We start from the raw sequence: 14,810 nt of genomic DNA on the forward strand, positions 1-14,810 counted from the left end.
GGCAGGCTTAGCTGGCACCCTTTTCTAAGGCACGCGTTACACAGGCCTGCACACCCCGGCTTGCCAGTCCAGCTATGGTCACAGTGATGCATCCCATTGCGCTCATTAGATTCTTAACTGTACATGTAGCTTGCAAACCTTTTCTCCTCTCACCCCTTGTGTGCATACTGGATCGGCCTCTCCTACTCTGTTCTACTCATTAATCATCCACAAGGACCTTCCTACGAACTTTAAACTTGAAGGACTTTATCACGAGTTGGGCGGTAGCCCGTAAATGCACTGGTAACAGTGTTACTGCTGAATTTAATATATAATATTTATTGTGTTATAGTTTAAATTATAAACTTTACACAAACCTTTAAAATAACAATAACAATTAATACATAATCTGAATACAAATCTAAGTACAAATAAGGAAAAAAAAATCATTACCTAAAAAGAAAGAAAATTAGCATATAAAATCTATCCACATATATTACATAGATTCGATTCACAGTTATCTATACAAAATTAGACTACAGAGTTATGCCCAATCTAACTTCAACACTCAGCCAAATGGTATAAAGAGCTGTCAACAGACGCATACTGTTCGAGTTCGTGCAATGGTGCCAGAACAGGTCGTCCTTGATATACTCGATTTCATGCACAAAGCTGCCAAGGAGGGGAATAATTGTACTGGCCATAGCAGGGCATTCAGTCAAAAGGTGTTTTGCCGTCTCCAGTTGCTCTTGTATTTTACATATATGACATGTTCGCAACTCGAAAGCAATCTTGTCTTTTCTCCCCGTGATCATAATTGTGGGTAGTTGCTCCAATCTGAGCAATAAAATAAACCGCCTGAGTCTGGCTGATGGGCAGATATTTAAGTATCTCTGAGGTTTCTTAAACTCATATAATCTGTGTTGGACAAATTGATAGCTTCTCAGGCCACTTAGATGTTCAAAAGTCTCTAGCCAGTCCCAGAGATCTATACATTTGCTCAGAGCTCTATTTACTTCATCTGAGAAGCAACCCTCCCTGGGGCTGAATTTAATGGTCTGCCCAGTCTCGAGTCTGGCATATTTACACACTCTGGAAAAATGCCAATTTTCAGTGCAATTACTGCCAGCGGTATTACCACGGTGTAATTGCACTGAAAATTCCCAATTGGGTCCAGTGGGAATGGGGACTAACAGTTTGTGCCCAACCCGTGATCCAGCGGTAATACTGCCGGACGGGTGGGCGCTAACGCTAATAACGTTGGGTGGCATCGCAGCCGCGATACAGCCTAACTCATGATCAGGCCCTAAGGATGGAGGACATGTTTCACTCTGTGTTTGTGCAGCATACCCTGTACTTTTCTGCCTTCCGCCCGCCCAGTGTTTTTCTTCTCACTAGCCCATCTCCTTTCTAATTTGATGATTCCACATGCACCTATTTGCCTACTTTCCTTCTACCCAGTCTTGTTGTCTAATTGAGGACAGTGAACTTCCAACCCGTTGCCTCTGATAGACACTATTTGTGTAGCCTATTATTCTTTAATTTGCTTCCCTTATAACTCAGAATCGTGCTGCTCTGACTCTTCAAGCTGCATTTAAATGTTAGCATTGTTAGCCTAATTTTGAGTCTCAAATCTAGGTGTTTCACTATTCCAATTGCATTTTAAATGTTAGCATGTTCTAGCCTAATTTTGAACCTCAAATCTAAGTGTTTCACCATTTAAATTGAATTTTCAATGTTAGCAATTTTAGTGTAATTGTGATACTCAGATCTAGGTGTTGCACCATTTCATTTGCATTTTAAATGTAAGCATTTCTAGTCCAATTTTGTTGTTACATTCTACTGTGTTTTTTAACTCAATTCTGGCAAATTCTGAATCTGCGTCTTAAGCGGGCCTACCATACAAGGCCCTTACTAAAGGCTCCTGTATGAGCCTGCCGAGTGTGCTGGAGCTGCAAGCAGTACTCCCTGATAGTATGCAACTCATTATCAAAGGAAGCACGACCACTGTCTATTTCTATTTATTTATTTATTTATTTATTTGTATTTGTAACGCGCACTACAGCCCACGGGCATTGAGGCGCTGAAAGCTTGGAGAATACGAGGGCTTACTTAAGAGGGTTACAGTGAAGCCGGCCAAGGCGTACTCGATTGTTACGGTACATGTTTCACATAAGAATGAATACTAGGCCACACACAGGTGACTGCGGGTACAGGCCTGATTAAACAAACAAGCAGGTTTTGATTGCTTTGCGGAAGGAAGCATGGGAGTCAATTTGCCTGATGTGTGGTGGAAGGGCGTTCCAGGTGGTGGCAGCCACTGCAGGGAAGCTGGAGCCACCAGCGCGTACTCTGCGTGTTCTGGGAACAATTAAAGTATTGGAGTAGGTGGTTCTGGATGGCCTGGCACCAGAGTGTTTGGAGAGTCTATTGGCAAGGTAGGGGGGAGCTAACTCGTGAAGGCACTTGTGGGTCAGGGCAAGAGTTTTGAAAATAATCCTTTCTTTAATGGGTAGCCAGTGGACATGTCTTCTGAGGCCAGATATGTGGTCTCTGCGAGATACGCTTGTGGCTGCCCTGAGGGCGTTGTTTTGGACTAGCTGGAGTTTGGCAAGATTTTTGCTGGAAGTACCAATGAAGAGGGCATTACAATAGTCCAGTCTGGAGCCTATTATTGCTCTGGCGATTATGAGGCAGTTTTGTTGGGACAAGAAAGGTCTTACTGCGTTAAGGAGTTTGGAGTGATAGGCTGAGAATGATGCAATGGCATTGACCTGCCTAGTCATGGTGAGGTTGGGATCAAGGTAGACACCAAGGGTCTTGACTGCTGGGGAGACCATGATGGGGATATTGTCTACGATGAAGGAGCTGTATTGCTTATCCAGTTTGCCAGGGGTGGCGGGGGATCCGATCAGCAGAAGTTTGGTTTTCTCGCTGTTGAGACATAGCCAGTTTTCCGCCATCCATGATTGGATCGTTGTGTAAATGGTGTCAAGGGTGTTCAGGTCAGAAGCGTAATCGCCCGTGAGGGGGATAAGCACTTGGGTGTCATCAGCATAATTTGTGTATGAGATGCCCAGTGCGTCAAGTAATTTGAACAGTGGCCTCGTGAAGAGGTTGTAGAGGGTGGGTGCGATACACAACCCTTGTGGGACCCCACATTGGATGATGGTAGGGTCGTCTGAGGCATGGTCGGAGAAGACCTTCATTGCTCTGCCTTGCAGGAAGGAGGTGATCCATTTACATGTACTAGGGGAGAAGTTAGCTGCAGTGGAGAGACGTGGCAACGGGTCTTATGGTCCACCAGGTCAAAGGCAGCGGAGAGGTCCAGGAGGAGAAGTAGTGCAGGTTTGCCGGCATCTCTTATGTCGTCCATCTGGTTTTTAAGATCAAGGAGGGCCGTTTCGGTGCCGTGCCTTGGGCGGAACCCTGATTGTCTGAGACCCAAAAGGTGGTTGTCTTCTAGAAATATTTGTACTTGAACATCTACCTGTACCAGTTAGCCCCACCTGGCTCATGCACTCCTCCTCCTTTTGCCCCTCCCACCACTTGCTCACTAGCCCTATGGCACAATCTATGATTAGCAACCTCTCCTCCACCTCCAGCCTGCTTGTGTTCACTCTGGCCTATATAAAATCAAACTTAGATGTGCATCACAAATTGCATTTAGCTGTATTGCTGTGTTCACCTTGGGCTTCACAAAGTCGAATTTAGATGTGCCATTACACATTGCATTTTGATGCAATGATGTGTTCAACTTGGCCTGTTCAAAGTCGCATTAGGTGTCCTTTACAAATTCGAATTTGATGTGCCTTTACAAAATCGAATTTAGACGTGCCTTTACAAATTCGAATTTAGATGTGTTGATATGCTCACCTATGTCTCTTAAAAACTAATACTTAGATGCCATCATGGGCCTCAGCCATGGTGCAGTACTGTGCTTCAAGGCCTCCCCAGAATCTCAAACATAGGTGTCCTCACCTATAAACAGCTGCCTCCTCGCTTTGCGTGTGTCACGCCCAAACACCTCCATTCTGATCCCAACTCCAAGATGATTCCACAACGACCACTCCAATTTGCATTTGTATTTGTATTTTGTTTATTTATATTGCTCAACCCAGCCCGTAGGCATCTGGGTGCATATCTTGAATTACATAGGTTACATAAATCACGACATAGATAAACAGTACTTGGTGGAACATAAGTTACAAAAAGAATGCAGTTTACAAGGTAACATACAAGTAATAACGTGAATTATGCAGATAATAGCATTTATGTGTGAGAAGCAGCTAAATCCTGATCAAGGAGCCATTTCTTGACCTTATGCTTTAAAGAGTGGAAGGAAGGCTCGATTCTCAGTGTATTTGGGAGGGTGTTCCATAGTTTGACTGCCAACAAGCTAGCCCTCCCCTGCTTTTTGCAGCTTGAATCTGGGTATGTGCAGAGAGTGGACTTGGGTAGATCTTAGCGGACGAGTAGTTGTTTAAACCGAAAAGCGGCTGGCATGGTATTCAGGGGCGCAGTTCGCTTGGCACTTGTAAGTCAGAGCGATAATTTTCAAAGCTATTCATTGGGCAACAGAGAGCCAAAGGAGGCTCCGTCAATCGTCAGATAGGTGTAATTTGCTAGGAATGTTGAGGGCAGCCCTAATGGCATTGTTCTGAGTTACCTGTAGTTTATTGATGTTGATGTGACTGGTACCAAGGTAGAGAGTGTTGCAGTAGTCAATTGTAGACATTATGAGGGTTCTGGCAAGAATGATGCAATTTGTAGCAGTGAGAAAAGGTCTACATGCTGTTATAAGTTTGCACGTTTAAGCTGCAGCTGAGGCCACAGCGTTAGTTTGTCTAGTGAGTGATAAAGTGGAATCAAGATAGATGCCAAGAGTTTTAATATCATTGGACACCTTGATAGAGTTCCCATTGATACTGAATGCCTTAAAGGCTGAGTCCAATTTGTTCAGTTTAAGACGTGAGCCTAGGATAAACAGCTCAATCTTTTTGTCATTCAAGCAGAGCCTATGGTGAGCCATCCAGGCCTGGATGACCGTGTAGACATTGTTAAGAGCTTTTGAGTTCGATACGTGGACACCAGTGATAGGGATGAGTATCTGGGTGTCATCCACTTAATTGGTGTAGGTGACACCCAAAAAGTCAAGGATATCATAGAGTGCCTTAGTAAACACGTTGTAAAGAGTGGGGGAGACGCAGGACCCTTGTGGCACCCCGCATAGTACTGGTGATGGTTCAGCAGATGAGGTGGGTGAGAAGACCCTCATGGTTCTGTTTGCAAGAAAGGATTTAATCAAGGAGGTGGCTTAATGTGAGAAGTGGGCAGCAATTTGAGGTGGTGGCAGAGAATTTTATGGTCAACTAAATCAAAAGCTGCTGAGAGGTCGAGCAGGAGTAGAAGGGCCAGCTCACCCTTATCTTTTAAGTCCTCAGTTTGCATTTTTAAGTCGATAAGGGCAGTTTCTGTTCCATGTCTAGGTCGGAAGCCCGATTGACAGAGACCAAAGAGATTATTAGATTCTAGATAGGCCTGCATTTGAAGAGAGGCTGCACGGTCCGAAATTTTCAGTAAAAAGGGCACGGTGGTGATGGGTCTGTAATTGGCAGGGTTGTTAGGGGCAAGGGTGGGTTTTTTTGATTAGAAGGATGACCCATGCATCCTTGAGGTTGTCAGTGAAAGTCCCAGATTTGAATCAGGCATTGATAAAGGAGGTCATGAAGGAAGCAAGTTTGTGAGCAGCCTCTTTAATGACCGGAGCCGGGCACGTATCACCTTGACAGTTGGAGCGTTTAATCTTTTTGATTATATTTTCCACTTCCCAGGTTTGGCAACTTGAGCAGGTGCAGAGATATTGTGGTTGAAGGAATTAGACGTGTGGTCTAGCGGTAGGCTACATTTTTTGATGTTGATTTTAGTCTGCAAGGTGGACATTTTCTCAAGAACCGCTTTTTGATTATTGGAACACCATGTGGTGTCAGTGATGCAGTTGTCTATCGGGGCTATCGGAGATTCAAGTTCTTTAAGGATCTTGAAAAGCTCTTTAGTGTTGGATTCAGCCTGCGAGATGCGCTTATTGTATATATCTTTTTTTTTCTAGGAACATTGCATCTTTATAGGCGGTTGATGCAGTAATGAAGGTATTTTTGTTAATGTCAGTTGGATGGCCTTTCCAATGTGCCTCTGTGTTTCTTTTGACTTTGCGTAAATCTCTTAGTTGAGGGGTAAACCAAGAGTTGAGGTGAGTGCAGGGTTTAGATTTCCTCAGTTTAAGTGGGGCTATAGAGTTTAGTGCCTCCAGTATAGTATGATTGTAAATGTCTACTAAGACTGTAGGTTCAGAGTAGATTGTTGAGGCGTTGTTAAGGAGGGGAAGGATTATGGGGAGTAGTTTCTCCTTAGACATGTCCTTCTTATTCCTGGTGTGGATAGAAGGTGCGATATTTGATTTGGGACTCTGGGGGTTGGATTTGACAGTAAAAGTTATTTTGTGGTGATCCGACCAAGTACAAGGTGTGACAGGTCCAAGATTGATAGAGAAGTTCAGATCAATAAGCCAATCCAAAGTTCTTCCTTTGATGTGAGTAGGTTCTTGGATATGTTGGGTAAATCCTAAGTCTGCTAGGGAGTTGGCTAAATCAAGTGCTTTAAGGTCATTAGGATCTTGATAGCCCAGATCGAGGTCGCCAAGTAATATAATTTGGGAGTTGGGCTTGGTGTTGGTGGTTAAAAGGGGTGGTATATCCCCAGCAAAAGTGGAAATGGGACCCGGTGGTCTGTAGATAAGGTGCATTTTAGCTGTTTGATTGGGTGATAACTGCAGTTTGACTGTTAGTAGCTCAGCAGAGTCAATTTGCATGTTTGGGATTGGTCCAAGTTCAAGAGATCTTTTGAATATAAAGGCTACGTCTCCTCCTTTGGATTGATGGGAGTCTGTGTCACATCTAATGATGGAGTAATTCTCAGGTACGGCTAAGGATAAAGTGGGACCCGATGCTGCATGTAACCACGTTTCCGTAATGGCTAGGAAGTCAAGGTCTTCAGTTTCAATTAAGTCAGCAATGTCGAAAGTGTGTGCTGGGATTGATCTTGCATTGACAAGGCCACCTTTGATCAGTGTGTCTTTTGCATGGTGCAAGTTGTTGTCGTGGGTCAGGGAGTTTTTATGAGTAGTAGGAGGAGATGGTGAACTTGAATCTGTATGTACGAAGGAGTGATGCTGAGGTTTGAGAGAGGACAGTGATGGTGTACGTGATGATTTAGGGATGAGTCTTAAATCTAATCTTAGGTTCCTACGGTGGATGACACAAGGTTGGTTTGGCATAGGTTTGGTCGTGAAGTGTTCGATCCATAGGGCTGGGTTGTTCAAATATTGATTAGTTCGAGCCATAATGATTACAGGCTCAATAATGGGAGAGTGTGTTGTAGATATGGATGGAAGAGAGGGAAGGGAGATCCAATCAGATCTGATAATTGGTGTACAACATGTAAGTGCAATGGTCAAGAACAGTAGAGGAAGTTTGCAGTGAGATTGATATGCACAGTACATTGTGTACTATTGAATGGACAACTATTGGATATTACCAGGTGAGGTGCTGGGGCTGGTAGGTGTAGGTGCTAAACAGCAATAGGGCAGCAAGGGTTAATCCAGTAATGATACAGTGTAGCCTAGTAGTTATGTACAAAGGCTTATCCAGTAATGCAGCAGCAGGGCCTAGTGGCATGAAGCATGATACATATGCTAATTCAACAATAATGCAGTAAGGCCTGACGCCTGACAGTACAGTCTGGTACACAGGATAAACCAGCAGTGGGGCAACAACAGGGCTAATCCAACAGGCAAGAGGCTAGTCCCGTAATGCAGCAGCAAGGCCTAGTGGCATGAAGCATGATACATGTCCTAATTCAACAGTAATGCAGTATTGCCTGACAGGATGGTCCGGTACACAGGATAAACCAGCAGTGGGGCAACAACAGGGCTAGTTTTAACGGTAAGGCTAGTCAAGAGAATAGGTGAGATACATGATCCAGCAATATGGTAGTAGTGCTGGGCCGTATGGTCTATAATTAAATCAGTAATGGGTAGCAAGGCCTAACATTTACTGCAGTGAATGTCACAGTAGCTAGGATTGTGCTTAGAGGTGGAGCTAGGTGGATGTATACAGAGTAGAGAGATGATACATAACGATGCAGTTTTAGACTTGATCGTACAATAGTGAAAACATTCTGTGAAACTGAAGCTATATACAGTACATATTCAGCCTCCGCATTGCCCTTTATTTTATGTGGACAAGCGGCAACTTTTGACCATGCCATTCTGTTGTAGATTTCAAACATAATGGAGCGGGAGGCTCCAGTCCATGCCGGGCATATTTTTGAATTGTGCAAGGCTTCCCGAATAACATCCTAGTGCCCTGCATCTATAGAGAGACGCCAAGCGACTACTGCACAGCTTCTCCCAATTAAAGGTAGAGTTAGCGACTGGTTGTTGCCAATATGTATTTTGTTTACAACCTCTGGATTACTATGCTAATGCCGGTTCGCCTACACTAATTCCATATGTTGATTTCACCTTTGAAACAATAACGTCAATTTGTAAACGTGAAGGAACGAATCTGAGCTTGAGCCCCAGACACGTGAGTGTGCACATTTGGTGTTTTACACTTTTTGGTGCACTTTTTCTCATTAGTGCAGATACATACAAGGTGCTTATATTTCAAAACTGGATTGCACTGCACTATTTTTTAACTGTAACTTTTGGTTTTTGATTAACCTCGCTCCATGGTCTAGTGGCTATGCTCTCTGAAAGTTTTATACATATGTCTGCTTCATGACACATTACTAATGGTTTTACATTGGTTTTTATCCAGTTCTTTCAAAATAATGCTTCTTTGTTTTTTGCACACGAGGTGAATATGTCCCACAGGCTCCATTTATAGCAGGATTGGTTTCATGCACATCACTCTGCTTTCACAGACTTATGAGCCCAATGCATTGTGGACCTTGTAGTTGCATGCCCTAAAAGTCACGGGACACATTATTTTGAGGTATTTTGATTGTGATCCTGTGGTTCCTAGTGAGACTATGTTTCTTGTCTTTTTCTCCTTTTTTATTTTTTCTGCACCTCAGGGGTCACGACTTCTACTGGTCCTGAGGAAGGCGGAATGGCCCACTCCGCCGAAACGTAGTTTACTCGCACTTTCTGTTTTATTCGTGTGCGAGTAGGACACCTTCTAGATTTATCTTGGTGTCACACGTAGACCCCGAGTTTAGCTAGTAGATCTTGAGTTTAGCTAACCAATTGAAAATGCCCCCAATGGAACTGAAAATTTATAATCCAGAGACATATGGTTTCAACCTCTGAGTGGGGGCCTATCAACTTCAAAATTTATATAGTGTTGACTATTCTGAGAAAAAGTTTTTTCAAATGTTTTTTTCTAATGTGTGTATATAACTGTCTTTTGCATTGTATGAAATACTGTGTACATGAACATGGATATTTATTGGTTCTTTTTTGTACATATTGTGCTTGATTTGGAATTTATGTTGAGCTAATAGTGCTTGGTAATTGACAGACCTTGCTTATGAGTAATAATTGAAATAATAAAAAGTTACTTCTGTATAATGCTTAAACAGAAGTACGAAATGGTGATTTTTGTAAAATGTATCCCTATGAAAACTTAGGTGGACACAGAAAACTGTAAAACACATACCTAGGAAATACTTGAGATAGCTTGTGCCATATTTCTGGTATTGAGAAGTTTATTATAAATTAAATTTATATATATGTTTAGTGAACCTGTCAGGACACTTTTTTGTTTTGTGATATACAGTACATGCAGCTTGTGGCGCTTATGAGAGCAGAGGGCGTGGGCGAATTTTCGATAATATCATTGTCGGTATAGTTAGGCTATAGCGTACAGTCAGATGTGCATGACTGGCTTACCCCGTAGTGTGAAGATGAATTTGGTGCAAGAATGCTGTTGTGGACGGCCGCAGGATATCGGTGACACAGCGTAATCAAGGAGTGGGTGGCTACAGATGCGGATGTGATGACAAGTCACAGGGTGATGTTAGGGTGAGTCTCGAGGCATGAAATCAGGACGAATAATAGGTCTGGCCGACGGCTTGTACGGCACCGGACAGGCAACAGACAGGCTTAGCCTTAGTCTCTGGGGGCGTTGGATGAGGGGGGCCGGCTTACGCCTGCCGGTAACCCTTCGCTCCAATAAGGCCAATGATTGACAGTTGCTAGGCAACCTAGTAAACAAAATTAGGCTCCGGATCGGGCGGCCCTCTTAGGAACGGATAAGGGCTTCTTGAATCCACATCAGGAAGTGCAATGTAGTGATTGTAATGGTGGGTGGATCAGATAATGGTACAAAATGAACAAGGGGCTTACAGCGCTCTGGGATCTGGCAAAGAGGCTGTGTTTATAAGGTGCCGCACTGCTCGTGCAGCGTTCTGGTCTGCGAGGCGAGGATCGTGTTGAAAGCTGGTGCTGCAGCATGCTGTCGATGGCGGATGGGGAAACTGCTCCTGCAGCTCCTGGGGAGGTGTGGGTTCCCGCCCGTGCGGTGGAGAGTGACTTTGTATGCAAATCAGACCCAGCTGTTCCAATCCTGCTCTGTTCCCGATCCTGCCCGCAACAGCACATGATACGAACTGTCCGAACACTTTAGGGATCACCTCTGAGCTTCATTCAGCCCTTGATCCCAGTGTTAATGTGCACCCAACCTACATCACAGAGCACACTGCTGACTGACTCCGATAAACTAATGCAACGCCTCCAGAAGGACTCACCTGGGAGTCACCACGCTATGCTACCCTTCACCATAGGCCCACACACTAGGCCTGGCTTCACCCCTGTTTGGCCCTATCAAGCCACTGGTGTCCTAAAGTCAACTATCTGCCTTACCAACAACTCAATGCATGCCAACTCCAACTTTAAACACACACTCACCATACAAATGTCAACCAACCCACCATCACTCTTCCTGCCCAAGGCACTCAACATCACCTCTATCTGACAAGACATGGGACACAGGCCAACCTCAAGCCATAGTCAACCATGTTCCCTCGAAAATCAGAATAAAAGACTAGCTTCTCGCTTAGCTACATGCTGGGAGAAACTACAATCAACAACCCTGCCGATCACTTGGAGGAATGCACGCCTCTTCTTGAGAGCCACCACCCCCGGCATCACAAGAATGCTTCAACATCCCCTCCCAGCCATAAATGGCAAAAACAACACAAAGATAACGTTCTCCCCTGAACCCAACATCCTCAAGCGGGATGCTGTCATACGCAACTCTCAGGCTTCCCCCATGACAGCTTCCCCAGCCAAAATCCTTACTAACACCATCCTAGACACAGATGCCATATCAAGAGCCAAAGCCTCCTCCATACCTAAACCCTCCTCTCCTACTAGACTAAAGCACACACCTAACAAGATTATTTCCACTCCGACAGAAAAGCGAACAGCACAACACATCTCACAGGAGCGCTCATCAATGCCAGATCCCTCCTTGCCCATGCTCTCGACATATCCGGCCTCATCACTACCAACAAACTGGACTTCCTAGCAATCAGGAAAACATGGCTGCATCCAGCTGATGGCACCTCCCTCTTCCTACACATTCCAGGATGGTTACACCATCTTCAGGAAAGACAGACTGGTAATCAAAGGAGGCAGAGTAGCTTTTATTGCAAAAAATTTCCTACCCATTAGAGAAATCCCAAATCAATGTTACAGTTCAGGAGAACTGCTCTCAATCAAAATCACCTTATCTGCTACAGCCACCCTCATGATCCACTTAATTTATAGACCTACAGGCCTGCTGCTCTCCTTTGAGGAAGACTTTGCGCAAATCCTATCCACCAACACAAAGCCCTCCTACAAAATCATTTTCTTGGGAGATGTCAACTTAGGTCTAAATGACCCATCTGATTCCCATGCACACGCCCTAGCCAGCACCATTGAATCCCTAGGCTTCTCCCACCTGATTTCTAGCCCCACCCATGATAAAAGCAGCACACTAGACTGGATAGCAAACCTCAACTCCAACACCAACATTCTTACCAACGATCCTTGGCACTGCTCAGACCACAATGTTATCACTTTCAATATCACTGAGACAGCTCACTTTGAGATCTCATCCCAGACAGCACTGGCCTCCCTCGAGAAACTCACGGAACATACTTCTAGCCAACCTACTCCCCCTATTTCTACCTCTAACAACTCACTCACACCTAAACATAGACCCCACCACAATGTTCCAGCTATACAACCAAATCTTCCTCAAAGTGATCAATAAAGTAGCACCACTGAGCATCCTCAAGCCTAAACCAAGTGCCCACCTTAATTTGGGGTATACCCGGAGTCTCAAAACCCAACGTTCCTCTAAAAGAGCAGCAGATACTGCCTGGATAAAAATGCCCTCAGACGAGAACAAACAGCACTATGGAACCCTCTCCAAAAAGTAAAAACAAGCTATTCTGCAAACCAAAAGCACCACATACAAGAGAATGGAAGAAGAAAGCTTGGGCACAAGAGAGCTCTTCACTATCTTGACATGAGCTTGAAACACCAGCTCCCCCAACTGATAACCCAACCAAAGATCTCAGCTGGTGCAAGAACTTCCAAAATGCACTCCATGACAAAAATGTCCCTACTCCAAACCAAATTCACTCCAAAAAAATAAATTTCTGACACCTGACCAGCACCTAGAGCAGTGTCCCGCCACCCCTCTCTCCATCCCCTGGTACAAATTCACCCCGGTCACAACCATTGAAACTACCAAGATCATTAAAGGATTGAAACAATCAAAATGCCAAAGAGACATTTGTCCGGCTACTATTAATAATGCGCTGATAACCTTGCCCCTTTCATCATGATGCTAATCAATAACTCCTTCTCAACTAGCTAAGTCTCTGAGAATCGGAAAGAATCCTAGGTACTCTCCCTCCACAAGAAGCCCACACTAGATGCCAACATCCCCACCAACTACCACCCCATCATGACCGTACCCTTCCTCCTCAAAATACTTGACAAAGCAGCCTATCTGCAAAACCAAAACCATCTCGAAACCTACAATATCCTCGGCATCCGTCAATGAGGCTTCCGCCCCAGCCATGGAACAGAATCCACCCTCCTGGACTTAAAAATCCAAATAAAAGACAATTGGCCTCATTACAGGGTGGGCGGTAAGGGATTACCGGCACTGGTAAGGGCACCGGTGCCGGTAATCCCTTACCGCCCTACTACGAGGTCGCTTTGCGGGTCCTCCCTTAATGCCTGGTTTTTCCTGGCGTTAAGGATGGGACCCGCAAAGGGACTCTGGAGCTAATAACGGTACCGCAATTTGCGATACCGTTATTAGCGCCTTCCCCATTCCCATTGAGCCCTATGGGAAGGGCCCTGGTGAATGGGGAATTACCGGTCCCGCCAACCTTGGAATGGACCGGTAATTGCTCCATTCACCAGGGCGGAGTCGGAACGAGTTTGGAGGTATTCATGGCGCTATTAGCGCCATGATTACCTCCAAACTCGGAATGAGGCCCAATGTCAACATGGTCATACGCCTCCTACTTGACCTATCAGCAGACTTTGATTTGGTCAATCATAAAATCCTCTGCCAACGGTTACATGTGTTAAAATTGCGGCAAAAATGGCTGTGGACACAAACTATCATGGCAAAAAAGCTGTGGTTTTTCCGCCGCAATCCATGTAAAGGATGCAGCGGAAGCCCCCGCAAAACCCCCAGACCCATTACACCATTTAAGTGTAATGGGTCTGGGTGAACATTTAAGGTGAGCGGGGGATGCCCCCGCAACCCCTGCTCCCCTTAAATGTTGTAATGGAGTACACCTTTTACGGGTAAAACCATGTCATTTTTGCTGTGATTTCTTGTATTGGCAACATTTTTGCCACGATTTTATCACTGCATACCTGGCCAACACCTCTCCTCAGCTGCCCACTTCTCAGGCAAAGCCATAGCCTGGATAGATTCCTTCCTTTCTAACCGCACAATGAGAGTGTTATCCTCAGCGGCTCCCCCACGTTCCCCAGTCACCTGTGGAGTGCCTCTAGGCTCATGTGTCTCACCGACCCTGTACAATATCTTCACCAAACCCCTCTTTGACCCCCTGAATGTCCTGAGTGTCACTTATACTAACTACGCGGACGAAACCTGAATCCTACTACCCATCTCTGGAAACTACATTACTGACTCCAATGCACTAAGCAAACTATACCAAACCATCCAGGCCTGGATGGCACACCACGGAATATACCTAAATGAAGAGAAAACCAAACTCCTTATTGGCACTCATTCTCAGCTAAACACACTCAATAACTCCTGCAAATCTTTTTTCCATCGACGGGAACATCAACACCGTTGCCAAAGAGGTAAAAACCTTGGGAGTATATTTAGACTCCACTCTATCGCTATCTAGACAGGTAAACCCTATCGCATCAGCAGCAGCATACATTGCAAAACTGATAAATGGCTGCAGGCCATTCCTTTCCACCGACAGCTACATCACATTCTCTAGAGCCGTCATACTAGCCAGGATTGACTACTGCAACTCCCTCTCTGCAGGAACCAATGCCCAAAATATTAAAATAAATACATTAGGGCATTCAGAATAACGCCACAAGAGAAGCTCTAAACATCTCTAAAAAACACCTAATCTACTCAGCCAGGCAAAACATCCACTGGCTCCTGGTCCAATAGTATCATGTTCAAAACGCTATCACTGACCCACAAATGTATCTCAAACACTGCCCCTACCTACCTGTCCAGAGAAATGTGCAAAGC

The sequence above is a fragment of the Ambystoma mexicanum genome, chromosome 4p (genome assembly GCF_040938575.1).
Source record: "Ambystoma mexicanum isolate Mex_15411 chromosome 4p, UKY_AmexF1_1, whole genome shotgun sequence".
Lineage (NCBI taxonomy): Eukaryota > Metazoa > Chordata > Amphibia > Caudata > Ambystomatidae > Ambystoma > Ambystoma mexicanum.